General features: G+C 38.7%; 1 long non-coding RNA gene across 3 annotated transcripts in view; it reads left to right on the forward strand.

The window, feature by feature from the left end:
* The window catches only part of LOC109495923, a 41413-nt gene extending 34567 nt beyond the window's left edge, over positions 1-6846 (forward strand). For 2 of the 3 annotated variants that reach the window (XR_006592527.1, XR_002739497.2), the window contains one exon: positions 1966-4187. This is a non-coding gene — a long non-coding RNA (uncharacterized LOC109495923). Of the gene's footprint in view, positions 1-1965; positions 4188-6294 lie in introns of those variants that run through there. The other variant, XR_006592528.1, reaches the window with a different exon arrangement.
* The last annotated feature ends 1591 nt before the right edge of the window (positions 6847-8437 follow it).

The raw sequence follows: 8437 nt of genomic DNA on the forward strand, positions 1-8437 counted from the left end.
AAATGGTTTAATGCATATAAAGCATTTAGAACAGAGGCTTACATAATAAGACTCAATAATGTCCTCTCTTCATATATATGGAGACATTCACCCAAGGAGGAATCACACACCGACATAATAAGCACAGTGAAGAATTGAGAAGTTAACATTTTTGTATTTATATTTGCAATCGGCTTGCATACAGATATAATATTCATTGGAATTGGATAGACATGTAACATTGGTAAGAAAGGCTAAGAATTCAGATCCTTGACGTTGGATATCACCCCCTTGTTCCCTCAGATATTTTTCTCTTTCTTATCATTTCTAAAATAATTAGGAAGTTTATAAAGAAAAGAGAAAATTAGGAGCAGCTGATGGAAGTCTTCTGGCTCCTTTCCTGGCCACTCTGAAAATGTACAAAGAGTGAGCTAAATTCAAACACCGAACATCCCACGGATATCTTAGAATCCCACTTTCCCCCTTTAGCCCTATTCCCCTACTCTGAGTCTCTCAGCTGGGGAATTCCTATCTGCAAATCTCAATGGGTCCTCATTTGGATGAATCCTGGGAACCCAGACATATCACACAGCATCTGGGAAACATGGGAAACCCTTCGGCTTGCCTCCCAGAGCTCTCCATGGATGAGAAACATCTGTTATCATCTTTTTAGTGACAGGGTATTTGATGGGTTTATTTTTCTGCTTTGCTTGGGATATTCTTAGCTCATCAAAATATTTTCCATTAAGAAGTCATCGCAAATAAGGTATGATAAACTCATGAACTTGAGGCATTATCAATCATAAAAACGTTGTAAAACATCCCAGCTATAATCATGTCCCATTATTGCAAAAAAAAATGTAGTTAAGATTTTCAAAAGATTTAAAAAAAGAAGATATCCAAAAGATTGTGTTTGGGGCTCTTTGCAGAACAGCACCCAAGAAACGCGCTATCTGTGAGAGTGGTTTGAATACAACGGAAAGAAATAAAAAATGCAGCAAAGCAGGTGCAAAGGGTGTTATAGTCATTGAGGCATTGATGTAACTGTCTTAAGTCCCATAAAAGAGTAGCATTTGGCAGGTCTCTATATAAATGAAGTTAAGTTTGCCAGAAAAGTAAAGCAACACTACTGGTAAGTTAAAAAAAAAATCATATCCTATCAGAATTTCCCTGCATTTCATCCAAAACTTCTATGAAACTCTGGTAACAGGCTGATTCATCACATATAAATTCCATTCCAAAAAATAAAAAAAGAACTATAACTTTCCCACAATTGCTCTGTAGAAAAGCAAAGAGCAATATCGAAAATATGTTTGCTAGTTTCTTGTTCATAAAAAATGTGCCATTTTTCTTAGTGACTATTTCTCCCTTAGGGGCCACCTCACCAAAGTAGTAGTGTGATAATGGAGAATCTACGCTGATAAAACTGAATTATAAAATATTCTTTTTCTGAATTAAATGACTTTGGTTACATGATACAAATGAATACAGAGGAGCATAGATCATAAGATCTATGGCTGTGAGGAAGGAACATGCTGGAAAACAAGTCTTTGGATGGAGTACTGGGAAGTTATTTTTTTTTTAACTATTAAAGATCTGTTTACAGTCTACAGTGTCCCTTTTGGGTTGCACTTTAGCTAAATAAAATGACAACTATCCTCTGTTTATATTGTGGAGATTCCTGTGGTTGTGGACCTTCACCCCCAGGACTAACCCATCACAGAGACCTCTCCCAAACCCCACTCCACTTTTTCTTACCCCTAAAGATTTTGCAATGATTCCACTTCCAGTTTTGGAATGAATATTCTAGAAGTATTATTTAGGAGTTTGAATTGGGTGTGTGTGAAAATTATAATGTGGAAAGTTATTTGCTTAGCTGGTGATTATAAATGGAAGTTCATTAGTTAAACTTGCTAAGCATAGACTGGGCTGGTTAGTGCCCAGAGAAAAACAATCTGTGATAATAAATGCCATCTTACTTTCAAGGTAAGGAGTCCAGAAGACAGAAGGTGAAGGAGAGGTCCTGCCCTGGGAACAACAATCTAAGCTTCTGACTATTGGTTCATATGACACAACTCCCCCAAGTGGGTGGATGAGACTTCTAGTAAGCCATCTCCATGGAGAAGCTTCACAGACCATTTCCCCGGTAACTGTAGGTATCCCCCTGACATCTACTCATCTGCCTGAGGAACTAACTATACCCCTGCTTGGACACAATGAGTCCTTCATGATGAGGAAGAAGGGTTGTGGGTAGACTAAGAGAAGGCAGTGGCTCCGTCTTTGTTCAGTATGGTGACAAAGGGTCCTGGAGAGGTCATTGGTCCCTCTTCTGAACAGTCAGTTTCTCCACTTTTGTTCTCCAGACAAATGGAGCGGTGAAGAGGAGAAAATAAACAGTTTACATGTCAAGCCTGTGTACCTTTACTCTGCCTTTTGGCCAGGGTCAAAATTGCTAAGAGCAAAAGGTTTTCTTTTTTTCTTTTTCTTCTTTTCTTTTTTTTTGGAATGTTATGCGAAAACAGTTTAGGTTTTTATATTTAAGCTAAAAAGACAAGTTCATTATCATTAACCAAGCATTACATTGATCAATGTCTGAAAAAAGTTTTCTAGGAAGGACTAGTGTCTTCTGAAATATTAGTAAATTCTTCATTTAAAAAATTCTATGGTCTAGTCAGTTTGGAAATCATGTTAAACAAACTTAAGTGGATTTGTTTTCTGTAGAAATTCTCACAAACATTAATGCACTGTTAATTTGCTATCCTAGCCGATTAATTATCCCAGCTAACAGTACTATCAGACAGAGAAAGGGGAGAGACAGGAGAGGAAAACAAAAACATAATAAATTGCTTTAGGGAGGCAATCAACCACATCTGCTGAAATGTTATCAGCATGCATTATGGCCCCCGTATGGCCAGGAAAAAGTGATAAACAATACTGCATTAAACATCAGTTTATCTTTTTTATCTCAGTTATATAGTTTGGAAAGAGACATACAGGACAAAACCCTGGTGTCACATCTTGTGGATCATTGTCATGTGAGTTTGCGCAAATTATTTAACTTCTCAAAGCCTTTTCTCAGCCATAAAAGTGAGCTAATATCTAGCCCTTGGGTTATTGTAAAGATTGCATGAAATTATGAATGCAGCACTGGGTACAGAAATGATCAATTGTTTCCTTCTTTCTCTCCTGGACCTTCATGTTTTCCTCAGCTTCAATCAGCCATTTGAGCATAAAGTGCCTCAGATAAGAATGAGGGCCACTCTCCTGCTATGATGACAATGGTCTCCTGCAGAAAACAGTCAGTGTCCAAGAGTGATTGTCCCTATAATAACTTCTGCCATTCATTCCATTTATCCATTCACCAAGGCAGCCAACACATTCCTATGAGGTACCTACTATGGATCAGGCTGTAAGGATAGAGAGGGGCGTGTTTCATTCCCTGACTGAGCTTACTGTCAGTAAGTGAAAACTACCATTTAAATAAGCAAGAGCAGACAAGTATGACAACAGATCTGATGGGAAATATTCCGGCTGCTAATTGTGCACCTGGGAATCTGAGAGAGGCAGAAATTTAGTACAGCCACTCTTCCTGTGATACACAGTGAAGGAGCCCACATAAAAATCACATCCCCAGTGGAACAGGAAGTGAAGACCAGAGTGAAGAAAAGAGTGGGAGGGACTGTGCCTTCAGGTCTCACTTGACCTCCATAGCAACTCACAAAGGTGGTAAAGCAGAGTGAGGAATTTTTCACAAGGGCAAAGCGCCAGTTCCCAGTGGAGCCAAGGCTATTGTCCAGGGTTTCCGAGCCCTAGGCCAGACTCTTTACCATTGTATGGTATCAAGGGGCCAAAAGTAGGATAAGCCTAGAGGAATTTCCTTCAAACCCCCAAGGAAGGAGGACCCCATTAGTTTCTTCGTAAATAATGCTTCCTTAGAATTCTGGGCTTTTCCTTTTCACTTCTCATGCCATTCCCAAAATTTCACTTTGTTCTTACCAGCATCATAACATATCTGATTATACTTCCACAAGGCCAAGGACTATGTCATTTTTCTCCATATATTTTCAGTACCCAGCTTGTGTTGAGTGATATGATTAATTAATTGACTTATTAATGAAAGGGCGGGCCTACGCCAGCCGACTCCATCTTGTTCTGTGTCCTTCACCTTGACCACACCTCCTCCCCTTGACTCCATCTTGTTCTGTGTCCTTCACCTTGACCACACCTCCTCCCCTCGAGTAAACCCTCCCTCACCTGCCGGACCCTTCCCCAGGACCCCTCCCCAGCCAATCGGCTGAGGCCATAGCCATTACCTCACCAACTGCCCCCAGGCCCCAATAAAACCTTTGTCCTTTTGAAACTCGCTCTCTTTCCCTGGTATCTCACCACTGCGTCGGTGCAGGTAGGGGATTGAGCTCGAGCTAGCTCGAATAAAGGCTCTTTGCTTTTGCATCGGACTCGGCTCCCTAGTGGTCTTTGGGGATCACGAATTCTGGGCATAACATTAACTGAGATTAGCTTGCTCTACTTGATATAAATAATTAGTAAAACCTTGGCATTAAATTGGTTATTATTATTTTGTGAAATGTAATAACTTCTTACCGAAGTTTTTTTTAACCTTCAATTTTGCTCTCTGTTTGTTCAGGTAAGTGACTGGAGCAGAGATATTAGAGTAGTTAAGGGGAAAGGTCTCCTCCCTGAGTGATATACAAGAGTCTAAAGAGTTTATAGTGTTTTTCTTACAAATGCCTTCTGGGGAAAAACATACTAAAAACCAGCAGAGATTATTCTTGATATCCACCCCCAACCCTGATTTTTGTGCAATTGGTGGATTAGTTATCTTTCAGTGTAATGAAGATGATCAAGCTAAAAATGTTCTGGAAAAATTATCAAGACAAGTCAAATAGAATTCAGCTCAAGCCACTTAAAGTCTTATTAATTTCAAGTATCTTTTGAGAAATAACTTATTCCTTGAAAAAGAGAAAAGGAAAATATTAGATACCAAGTTAGCCTTGAGCTTAAAATGGTCATGTTAATTGTGGATTTAGGAATCTGTAGGACGAGCTCTCTATTGAAGATGAACAGAGACTGGGGTGGTAGGGTTGGGGGGAAGTGTTTCAACAGGCTTTACATTCATATAGTTTTGTGTCTCACTTTTGAGGACTTGAAGTTCACCTTGGAGTCTGGTGATTCTATTCGTGGAAGCTGTCTAGTCACTTAGCAAAGGATAAACAAGCTAATTTTATCACTAGAATTGTTTTAGCACTACCTTAAATGATGAACAATAATGCCTTTAAACTATAATTGGAAAATGGTTTGCCTGCTTGTTCTTGGGCAAGCATCTACTATGAATTCATCGAGGTCTTCCTTCATTTGGCTTGACAGTCAAAATTTGGTTAAATAAATGTTCTCACTGACAGGCTAATGTACATAACACAAGTCAGGGAAAAAATGTGCCTTGGAATATAGCTTTTCCAGAATATTTTGACACAACTTTTATTTATTTATTTTTTTATTTTAAGTAAGCTCCACACACAATGTGGTGCTTGAAGTCATGACCCTGAGATTAAGAGTCACATGCTCTACTGACTGAGCCAGCCAGGCACCCCTTAACACAACTTTGATTTAAATTGAGCATTGTCACCAAGGGTGGAAATGAAAATGTCTCCTTTCCTCATCTTCCAAAGATGTTTATAGGATTCCATTTGTCTGCCTCTAATTCCTTAGGGATACAATTATATTATTGGGTTTCTTAAAGGGTGTTTCACATATTTATATGGTTAGTTTAATTTTACATTGCCCTTTGTGGACAGGACTATTTGTCTTGCCAAATGGAGAGCCCACACAGAAGTCACATGCACAAGTATTAGGGAAAATTTTTAAGATTATTTGCTTGAAGAAGAGACACTACTTCTTATTCTAAAAAGATACAGAAGAAATCAAATCTCCTTGACTGTAACTGGTTATTAAGAATTTCTGCTTGAATTATCTCAGGACAAATGAAAAACATGCCCATAAACCAAATGCCTTTCAATCACAAGGTTTTATTTATTGATTTATTTTTTTATTATTTATTATTGAAGTATAATTGATATACAGTGTTATATGTTGATATACTTTTTAAGTCAAGAGTGAGAATAGTAGGCCAAATGTACTGTGGAGCTAGTGAAAACAAAAATATTTGGAAGTTTGGGGTTTCAAAAAACCTCTGAATACACAATATACATAGACACTACTACAGAATGATATGAAAGGGAATTGTTTGATAATTCTGGCTCTGGGTCTTTCTTATCTAATGTGATTTTTTTTCTGTAGGTCTGAGACTGAGATATACATAGAAGTCTGATGAAAGTCAGAACCCCATGAACAATAGACTGAATTCCCAGAAATTTGATTATGCAAAGGCAAAATGCACCCCACTGCTGAAAATCTGCTCTCATTATCCAAACAAGACCAAAAGACACTATCCAGAAAAGACCAAAATGCAAGCACACATATTCTTCTCTCCTTTATCGACCATACAAACAATAAAACTCAACTACTTCTGGATTTAAAGAAACATAAAAGGTCTTGGATTCCAAATATTTCAGACAAATCAGGCTCCCAGAAAGTCTCAGCCACATGACCCAAGAATACCCTTGGCCACTTCCTAATTTGTTTTTACTTTGAAATCCATGGTTGCAGGCTTGACTCTCCATTAAAATATAAATCCCATGAAATCAAGGTCTTGGTGGTGTTCTTTACTATATTCCCCGTGCTGAGAACAGGGCCAAGAACATGGCGGGTACTCAATAACTATTTGTTGAATGAATGGTATCATTTGATTTTCACAGCCATTATGCAAAATAATCAGGAAGATTAAATTCCTTGAGGCCAAGGGCAGGTTCTGTCTTCATGAAGCACTGTCTCTGGCCCATGGAAGTTGGTGCTGGAAAATATTTGTTGACTGGATGCTGCTATTGTGACTTTACAGATGGAAAAGCTAAACATTGAGATGCTAATTGACTGACTCAAGGACTTAGAACTATTGTTAAAGCTAGATTTAAAATATTGATTTTCTGTATTAAAATTTGATGCTCTTTTTGACACCCTATTCCATATTCATCTCATCAAATTACATTGTGTGCATACAGGATTGAGCATACTGCTGTGAGTTAAAAATACAACAAAGAGAAAACAAATGTAACCCCTGGTCTCAAGACATTCAATATGTACTGAGGGAGTTAGACATTAGTTAAATGGGCACACAAACCATATAGAAGTGGCACTATGATATGGTCTACAAGGATAGTGCTATGACCACAATAATTGTTTCATATTATAGAAACAACAGTGAGCCAAACATTTTTATTTCCCTAGTCGAGCTTGTAGGCCCATTAACAAGCAATATTTTAGTGATATAAGCCCTGTCTTTTGATTTATAAGACCCGGTCTTAGTAACTTTGGTATAATCTGGGAAAAACACTTAACCCTCTTCCACATAGGGATACTAATATATGTCTTAATTTGGGAAGAATGTGAAGTACTGATATCATTGAGAATGTCCACCCTCTTGCCATACTCATCTGCTAGATTTTGTTAGATGCCCAATTTTTTATCTCACTGGACTGTGCTTGAAGTACACTTGACTTCTTAAAAACTATCATAGCACAATTCCCAATCAATTGTGCAGCTGAAAGACCCTGATTCTAGTTCTGACTGTGCTTCTGGTGAATTGTTGCCTTTGTATAAATCAAGTCCCCTTAGGACCTCGGTTTCCTCTTCTCTCAATGAAGGGATTTTCCTGGATTAGTTCTAAGGGTTAATTCTCAAGAGGGTCTGCTCCTACTCATGCCCACTGTTCTCCAGCACATACATGCCTCCCCCTACACACACACACACACACACACACACTTTATCATCCTCTTTGAGAATCTACCTTTCCTGTTGTTCTATCAGCATCTGGTTACATGTCTATCACAGGCTGGAGAGGAAAAAATGGAAAATAGGAAGAAGTAGCCACAGGCACAAAAAGTGATGCCATCCATTTACCCCTGGCTGAGACAGTGCTAGCTTTCCAGTTGCATAGACTCCCCCTAGCTTCTAACAAGTGCTCTTTGGGGGTGGGGGTGGAGGTCTCTAAGTTAATTTAGCATTGTGCTAAGAGTTTTCAACATTAGCTTTTTGGATCAGGCTGTGTCTCTGAGCTGCATTCGTAAATAAAGCTCGTGGTGACCCTCCACAGTCTCAGCTTTAGAGGAAATTTGTTCCGGGAAGGAAAGTGCTATTAACTACAGAATGCAAGGGTAAGCAGAGTCCTTTACAAAATAACTTCTAATAAACAGGCAGGGCCAGGTGTGAAGCATGATTTACATCTTCCCATGGTACAGAATCTTATAATGCGTTGGCCGCCAATGGTCATCTTGGAAATGTGCCATTCTCCTGCAGGACATAGCTACAGTCTAGCATTCCAGGTGGG

This window comes from Felis catus, chromosome F2, assembly GCF_018350175.1.
Source record: "Felis catus isolate Fca126 chromosome F2, F.catus_Fca126_mat1.0, whole genome shotgun sequence".
Lineage (NCBI taxonomy): Eukaryota > Metazoa > Chordata > Mammalia > Carnivora > Felidae > Felis > Felis catus.